We start from the raw sequence: 9,518 nt of genomic DNA, 5'->3' as shown, positions 1-9,518 counted from the left end.
GCAGAATGAGAACCTCTGTAAATCCATTCCTTCACAAATACAACATAAATATTATTAAAAACAATTTTGAAAATTAGCAAAAGGCTTATGATATTCTGAAGAGCATTTATTCAATAAAAAATTTTGAACCTTAGTAAAAAAATAGTGGGGCTTATGGAATTTTAACTTGGCCAACTCCCACCTCCCTCTCCCCATCTTTGCACTAGCTCTGAAGAACAGCGGGCTCACAACCACAGTACCCATGAAAACCATCAGTCTTACAACCACGATCCTTGCACCAAAGGGGGAAAACAAGCTTGGAAATTCTCAGAAACCCATCCTCAGAGCAGAGTCATTATATGACTTGTCTAAAAACTCCGTGAAAAAGTTTTTCTATTTGTCCTAACTCATTCTTTGACCTAACTCAGAGCTAACACTGAAGAAAAACCCCTATAACGGGGTATTAGTGAAAAACAATCAACTTCAGTTATGTAACACTGCAGTAGCTTATGGTTGTAGTATTATTTGTAGATAAACAAGAGCTCTAGCAAATTTTCTTAAAGAGGCATCTGAAGAAAAATATGTTCATAGGGAGCTCCTTAATACTCTGACATATTCCTGAAAACTTAGAAGGCCACACAAAAACACAGAGCTGTGGACATACTCATGAAAGACCTAAGCAGATACCAATAGTACACCTCTGGCAGATACCAATAGTTCACCTCTGGCTAACCTTTAAGCCCTGCATATAGAAGGCTAAGGCATACTTATGAACTGCTTCTTCATTGAAATAGTGCCTTCACACAAACACACACACACACACACACACACACACACACCCACTACCCTCAGCAAACAGTGGAAGACTTACTTTCTCAAGGCATTAAGGAAATCTTCAATCATTAGCTAACCAATGGAGATGTTAAGTGACTTCCCACTACATGGAATATAGACTTTAAAGAATCACTCTAGGAATGCCACTAAACAAACTGCAGCAACAGCAGCAATACACTCTGAGAAGAAAGGGATTCTGATTTCCAAAGTAGCAACATTATATTAACTAGAATGTCTAGGTTCACCAAATATGCATGCTGCACAAAGAATCAGAAAAGAATGGCCCATACACAGGAAACCTAGGAGTCAACAGAAACGATCCCTGACGGGGCCCATATGTCAGAATTAATACACAAATCTTTAAAATCAGCTGTTATAAATATGTTCATGGAACTAAAATAAATCATGTATAAAGAACTAGAGAGTAGCAATGAAGATAGCAGAGGTCAGCAGCAGATTTAAACTGGCAAAAAAAAAACAGAGTAAGCAAACATGATGATAGGTCACTGAAGATTATCCAGTCTGAAAGACATGAAAAAGTGAAACAGAAACAAAATGAAAAAGAAAAACATAAACAGATCCTCAGAAACCTATGGTACACTCTCAAGCATACCAACATATATATAGTGAAAGGTCCATTAGGCAAGGAAAATAGGGAATAGAAAGTATATTTGAGGAAACAATGATCAAAAACTTCCCAAAGTTGATGAATATTATTCTACACATCCAAGGATACCAAATAACATAAACAAATTGCCTTTCTCACAGGCTACTGTTGGAGACCATTGCCCTGCTTGAACTCTGCTGAAAACATACTTGGCATATGTGCAAAGTCATGACCAGTCAAGAATGCCTATAATGGTAAAGTCAGATAGGCATGTATGCTGAGGCAAGGTCTAAAAGTACATTGTCTGTTGTGTTAGAATAATTAAAAAGTTAAGCCAGGCTTGGTGGCTCAGCCTGTAATCCTGCACCTTTGGAAGGCTGAGGTGAGTGGATTGCCTGAGCCTGCGGTTTTAAGACCCGCCTGGGCAGCGAGACCTCATCTCTACAATAAATCAAAAATTCAGGCGGGCATGGTAGCGCATGCCTGTAATTCCGGCTACTTGGAAGGCTGAGGCAGAAGGATCGCCGGAGCCCAGTAAGCGAGGCTCCAGTCTGGACAACCAAGAGAGACTCCAACTCAAAAAAAAAAAAAAGTTATACATTGTCTTGCAAGCAGCTGCACTATGTCTTGTAAACAGTCACTCTTTATCACAAAAGATTTCTAGAATAAAACAGGGAGTTTTCTTTGCAATGTCTGTACTTTGTCCTTGAGGGTTTACTTAACTACATCATTTTGTACTAAAAAAAAGTCTGGTGAGTAAGAAACTCAGGGACTTTATCGTGTGAGGCAAAGTGTCCTCTGGTTCCCCCACCTTCTACTTCTAAAAGTGTTCTGTGAATTGCATTATACCGCGCCATTCCTCTTTCAGGATTCTATACCACTCAGCCAAGCAGGATGCAGCAGAGTGGTGCCTGATCAGGGACCTGAAGAGAAGGTTTGCTACAAGTGGAAAATGTGAAGCTACAGCGCAAGTAGAAGTTTAGAGTAAACCAGGGTAACAAATGGGGCAGAATCAGTATCAAGAAATTAAAAATTATATTCAGTTGCTTAAATGTATGCTAAAGGACTCAGGAACTTGGGTGTCAAAGTCTAAATTACAGAACTTATTAGAAGCTGTAGTTTAAAATAAGCCTTGGTTCCCAGAAGAAGGTACTCTAGACTAGCATCGTGAGAATGAGTAGCAGAAAATCTAAAATGGGTGCATCAATCTGGGGCTTCTCTTTCTGTTTCTCTTTTTTCTACATGGGGATAGGTTAAACATGTTTTGGAACTTGACAGGAATGTAAAGAAAAATTGATGCCTGAGGCTTCCCCTCAAATTAACCCTTTCATTAGTGATGATCAAGGCAAATCTCTGCCTGATAAAAAATGTTTTACAGAGGCAGCATTAACCCCCCTGCAGTCAGTCAGCTTTACAATTTGCTAGCATAGAAGATCAAACTTTCTGGCCTGCTCTATAACAGTTGTCCCTGATCCACAGTCACAGAAAAAAATATCCACACAGAACTCCTTTTAATTTTAAGGTCTTTAAGGCTCTCCATGATAGCATGTTGCAGGATGCCATCATGGCTCTCTTTACTGTAAACATAGTGGAAACTATAGGAAGGCATCTGCTTTCTCCTTGGGATTGACGTATGGTGGCAAAGGCTACCCTTGATGGAGGGGATTATTTGATTTGGAAGTCTAGATTGTCAGATGTTTGCCAAGAGCAAGTCCATGTAAATTAGAGAAACAATGTTCAAATTACTTTTGAGATGCTGGTTGGAATTGGCCCCTACCTTAATCTGACCAACCAAGTAACATATTACCTGAGAGGGCTTGGAATGGGCAGGAAGTGGCAGAGCTGTTGGAAAGCTGATTCAGTGTTGCCTGCCACAGTGCCAGCAGCCGACCCTTCACCTCAGCCCCAGCCTCAGAATCAAGCAATATCATTCCTGTACAATGATCATGCAAGGAGTCAAGTTGTTTCCTGAGATTAATACCACCATTGAGACCAACTTGGATGCATCAGATCAGATAGGGAGAGATTTTCAGTCCCTGGCTAGGTAGGCCTACATCCCTTATCAACTTTGAAGAAGTTACAGAAGATGGACCTTCCTTTCTCATCACCACCTATGATTATGGGATCAAAATCTCACAGAGGGGAAGTTGAGGAAGGACAACTAGCATAGCTCAGACACAGATGAGTTTTAGCAGGCAGGCATAGCTTAGATAATTAGCAAGCCAGGTGGTCAGGCATCTGGGCACCATCTTCATGGACATAACTCTCTTGAACAGTACCTGCACTGACTAGGCACACCAGATCCTGCCTTGCAATGTGGTGTGACCAGTATAGTCAGTTACCAAGGCCATCAAAACAAGGCAATAGGGAGTCACCAGAGACTTTTCTATAAAAAAGTGAGACATGGCACTCTAGGAGAAAAACCTAAGGAAACAGCAACTTTCTCCTTTATCTCAAAAAATTCCTCATGGTAAAATTAGGAGTTAGACAATAAGAATTAAAACTTAATAGCTTGTAGTACAACACATACCCAAGCTCTAAGGCACCAGTGTTCTCTCTACAATGTGTCTGTTCTCTCCAATAAAGTTTGCTTCAAAACTTAAAGAGAGAGAGAGAGAGAAACCAAAAAGTAAAGGAAAGGTGTAAAAAGGTTGTTGGTGTAAAAGTATGATTTTGGTTTTGGAAAAAAGGGTAAGGTAAAAAGGAAAATTTTGCCTAGGAAAGGACCTTGCATGGTAAATTTTTATCCAATAATGGCGTAAATGGTTATCTCAAAGTAAAAAGTATAGGACAGGCCAGACTCGGTGACTCAGTCTGAATCCCAGCACTTTGGGAGGCCAAGGTGAGTGGACTGCCTAATCCTGCAGGTTCAAGAATAACCTGTGCAACTTGGCAAGACATCGTCTCTACAATAAATCAAAAATTAGCCAGGTGTGATAGTGCACACTTTATTTCTAGCTACTTGAAAGGCTAAGGTGGAAGGAATGCTGGAACACAACAGGTCGAGGCTACGGTCGCCGGGAGCATGTCACTGCACTCCAGACTGGGCAACAGAGTGAGACTCCAGCTCAAAAAAATAATAATAAATAAAACATCCTTCTATATTCAGTAAATGGTGCAGGGAAAACTGACTGAACACATGTAGAAAATTGAATTAGGAACCCTACCTATCCCTATACATGAAAATTAGCTCTAAAAAGATCACAGACCTAAATGTAAAACCTCAAACTATAAGAACCTAAGAAAATGTAGGAGACACGCTTATGGAAGTTGGAACTGGCAACCAATTTGATCAAAACCCAAAGTGGCCATGCCAAAAGAGATAAGATAGACAAATGGAACCTCATTAAACTGACAAGCTTCTGCAAAGCCAAAGATACCATGAGGAGAGCAGGGACACAGCCCACAGACTGGGAAATAATATTTGCCGGCTCCCTGTCTGAGGAAGGCCAAACATCAAGGATCTATAAGGAACTCAAAGGAGCTGAAAAGAAAAAAAATTAAAACCCCCATTTCAAAGTGGGCAAAAGATATGAATAGATACTTCTCAAATGAAGGGATACAAGCAGCCAGCAGATACATGAAAAAATGTTCAGCCTCACTAGTTATCAAGGAGATGCAAATTAAAACTACACTGAGATACCACCTAACTCCAGTCAGTATGATCATCATCAATAACTCAAAAAGTAACAGATACTAGATAGAATGTGGTGAAAAGGGAACACTTCTATACATTTGGTGGGAGTGTAAACTAGTGAATCCTCTGTGGAAATCAGTGTGGCAATTCCTATAAGTTTTAAAAATTGACCTTCCATATGACCCTGCAATCCCCCTAATGGAATATACCCAGAAGAACTCAAATCATTCTATAAAAAAGATACCTGCACACATATAATTATCGCAGCATTTATAGCAAGAACTTGGAACCAACTGTGCTGCCCATCAAAAGAGGATTGGTTAAAAAAAAAAAGTGGTACATATACACGATGGAATATTATGCAGCCAAAAAGAAAAAAATTATGAACTTCGCAGCAACTTGGATGGAATTAGAGTTTATAATATTGAGTGATCTTACACAGAAACAAAGGTCTGAGTATCATATGTTCTCATCATAAGTGGACCCTGAACATCTACTGTAATACTATAGGAAAAGGATTGACAGTAGCCAGAAATTGTGGGGGAGGGTCATAGAGGTGAAGTAGACAGTAGTTAATATCTGTCTGGGCAAGGGAAGACACACTTCATCAACAAGGGTATCTGCACAATGAATATTTGTATACAAAATCCTGAATTGTACCCTACAATTCTAAAATAAAATCATTGAAATTAAAAAATATATGTATAGGACAAAAATAGAGGATTAAAGCAAGTTGAACAATGGTATAAACATGTCAAAGAAGGTATGTGGAAGATTTGTAAAAAGAATTCTATGAACAATCCAGTTTGCAAAATATATATATATATGAATATACCATTAATATCAATCACTGATGTTACATTAAAACACCATTATATCAAAGTAACAGCATTTTTTTAAAAAAACACGAATTTGTCAATCCTTTGTAAGTAATGTTAAAAATTGGTAAAATAGAATGTTGTCTTTTTGTCTTAGTCTATTGATCTATTAATTAAATATCATTTCTGCTAAAATCTGTAAAATATTAAACTTTGCTTCTGTAATCTTCTTTGTACTTAAGTTGTGAACAAACTTATGTCTTTAAATTCAAACTGTTAAAGGTTTATGTCAGATTAGTCACATATATGGTCATGCTAGCTAAAATCTAAAAGGTATCATTCAGTACAAATAGCTAACAACAAAAAATCTTCCAAAATTCTTATTAAAAGCTTGTGTGCTCATGAGAATTGCTAATCCAATATAAGACTGCTAATGAAACAAGGGTTAATTGCATAAACTAAGTTAATAAAAACCAAATCGTTTTATAACTTCTTTACTTAAACTATTACCAATTATTCTTGTTATATTTTTATAGTCAAAAAAATCTTTTTCTTATAGCAATTTACAGGGTTTTTTTAATTGCTTGCATAAGTTCTATAAGTTTTCTTTTGTAACACTGTTTTTTCACTTATTTAATTATTTTTAAACCAAGGCTCTAACTGAAATAATATTTTTAAACAGACTGCTTTAGAAAATTAAAATTAAAGTCTAAGTTAATCTGAGATTCCTTACAGATAAAAGTTCCAACAAAAACTAATTTTAAATAGTCTCTGCACAAGCAGGTGAAACAATTCAAGATGTCAAAAATCATTGCTTGGAAGCGATTGCTGAGCTTTGCCTTCCACAGCTCATTAAAACTGATAAAGATTCCTATTGTAATAGTAAAACTTTTGCATAATTTTACCAAACGTGGTGCTTTTTACATATTGCTACATCAAGCACAACAGGATAATTAAGGAACCTGGAAGAGGAATGGGATGGTAAAGCACAATTCACAAAACACCTTTCAGAATTTAGACATAGGGGAACGTCCACGCCACCCCACACTGCTGCTACCATGGAGGCCCTCGGCTCCCACCCTGTTGAACTCTAGGATCCCTCCCTGGCTGCATTGTCAACTCCACCCCAAGCCATCACTGCCCAGGGAGGCCCTTGGCTCCCACCTCGTGGAGCTCCGGGCTCCCTTGCCAGCTGCACCAGCCCACCCCCAGTCACTCTGCTGTATGCTGCACCTGCAATACCCAGACATCTCACACTCCACCTACTCTGACTTGCCCCCAGGCACAGCAGGACCAGAGAACAGCTGGAGCTCTGAGACCAGAAAGAGACCTACATTGCTGCACAGCTCTGCCTAGATCTGCACAGCAACCACCTTGGATCCTAAGAACAAAGAAAGAAAAAGAGGCCAAAGCCACACTGTAACATGCCAACCTACAGCACCCGACTGTCTCACACTCAGCCTCCCCCAGCTGGACTCAGCTGCATTAGAACTAGAGACTAGCTGGAACCCTGAGATCAGGCAGAGACCTACATTGCCCCACCAAGCTCCATTCAGCTCTGCCCAGCCTTGAACTTGGGATCTAAGACCTCATGTTTGTGTAAGGGAATAGTACATTATAAGGAAGTTGGTCAGTTTGTGCATCTGTGTGATTGTATGTTCTAGTTTTTGTTGTTGTCGTTGTTTTATCTGTTTGTTTTAGTTTTTTCTCTACCTCTTATCTGTTTTGTGTCTATTTTCATTTGTTAGTTGGTACCTTTGTCTGTTTTCCCTCTTACTCTTTGCTATCTCCATCTTCCTCTTCCCCCCTCCCTGTTCCATTTCTTTCCTTTTTCTTGCCTAATTTTGCTTTTGGGGAGCAAACTATACCCACAATGAATGGAGAGATTTCAAAACAATCGGAAGTGGGTTTCAGGTTATGCATACACCTGTCGGTGGATACTGGGATCTGCACATAGATTTTGGATCACAGTTCCCCAATCAGTTAAATCTCACAACTACAAAAAGTATAGCACCCACCTAAAGTCCAGCTTCAGAATTGAATAAAGCCAGAGGATTCACACAATGAAGATAGGAGACGGAGCAAACAAAAGTAAAAGCAACTACCACCACTCAATAACAGATTTAAAGAAGAAGGGAATAAAAGGAAAAGTGGGGAGGAAAATCTACACAAATGAAGAAAAACCAGAAGAAGAATATAGGACTCACACCAGGGAGGTCAGACACTGAGAAAACAGACTTTGGGATACAAACAATGGAGAGCCCCCAGAATAACATACTAAAAACCCAGACAACAAGACATTAATAAAGAGAATAAAAAGAATTGAGGAGTGACAAGATGAAAATAGGAAGGAGTTGATAACTGAGATAACAGCAGTAAAGAATACTGTGATTGAAATAAGTAACAAACAAGTACGGAAAGCAGAATTAGGCAAGAAGAAGAAAAGTCTCAGAGCTTGAAGAACAAAATATAGAACTAAACAAAACTGTCAAAAACATAGAAAATAGGCTTAAAAAGACAAAACAAAGCTTTCAAGAGAAGAGCAATTACTTCAAAGACCAAAACTAAGAGTATTTGGACTTCCTGAGGTAGAAAGAGAGACAGAGACCACCCGGGAACAAACATTTCATGTAATTATTCAAGAAAACTTTACTCATCTCATCACTGATGCAAAAATACAAACATAAGAGATTCACAGAACACTTGCAAGACAACAAATGAGAAGACCAACTCCCAGGCACATAATAATTTGCCTGAAAAAATTAGATATAAAAGAAAAACCCACCCGCCTGGGCAGCGAGACCTCAACTCTACAATAAATCAAAAAAATCAGCCAGGTGTGGTAGCGCATGCCTGTGATTCCAGCTACCGGAAGGCTGAGGCGGAAGGATCACCGGAGCCCAGCAGGTCGAGGCTGTGGTGGCCAGGAGCGGCCACTGCACTCCAGTCTGGGCGACAGAGTGAGACTCCAACTCAAAAAACAAAAAAAAAAAGAAAAGAAAAAGAAAAACCCTAAAGGCAGCTAGAGAAAAAGGTCAGACTACATACCAGGAAAGACCAATTACAAAAGCTGCAAATTTATCTACAGAAACACTTCAGCCTAGAATAACTTGGAACCCAATATTAAAAGTTCTCAAAGATAAACAATTAAAACCAGAATAACTTACCCAGCCAAGTTAAGCTTCATCAGTGAGGGAGAATTAAAATCTTTCCCAGATATCCAATCCCTAAGAACTTATGCTGCCTCTAGACCACCTCTACAAGAAACACTCAAAAAAGTATTAAACCCAGAAGAACAGGAAAAAGGAATGACAATGTTCTTCACAGGAGTGCAAAAAAAATATTGAAACCACACATGAATCAACCCAAAAACCAAAAGAAAGACAACAGACAAACAAGTACAACAGCAACTCTATAAGAACCTCATGACAGGGATAAATATTCACATTTGAATAATTAGGCTGAATGTGAATGGATTAAATGAACCACTGAAAAGAAATAGAATGGCAAAATGGATAAAATATTTTGAGGCAACAGTATATTGTCTCCAAGAGACTCATCTCACCAGAAAGGACACTCACAGACTCAAAGTAAGAAGATAAGAAGCAAAATTTCAGGTGAATGGAACACAAAAGAAAGCTGG

The sequence above is a fragment of the Carlito syrichta genome, unplaced genomic scaffold (assembly GCF_000164805.1).
Source record: "Carlito syrichta isolate Samal-C Ts95f unplaced genomic scaffold, Tarsius_syrichta-2.0.1 Scaffold314858, whole genome shotgun sequence".
Lineage (NCBI taxonomy): Eukaryota > Metazoa > Chordata > Mammalia > Primates > Tarsiidae > Carlito > Carlito syrichta.
The sequence above is the reverse complement of the archived record's forward strand: the minus strand, read 5'-3'. Positions refer to the sequence as shown.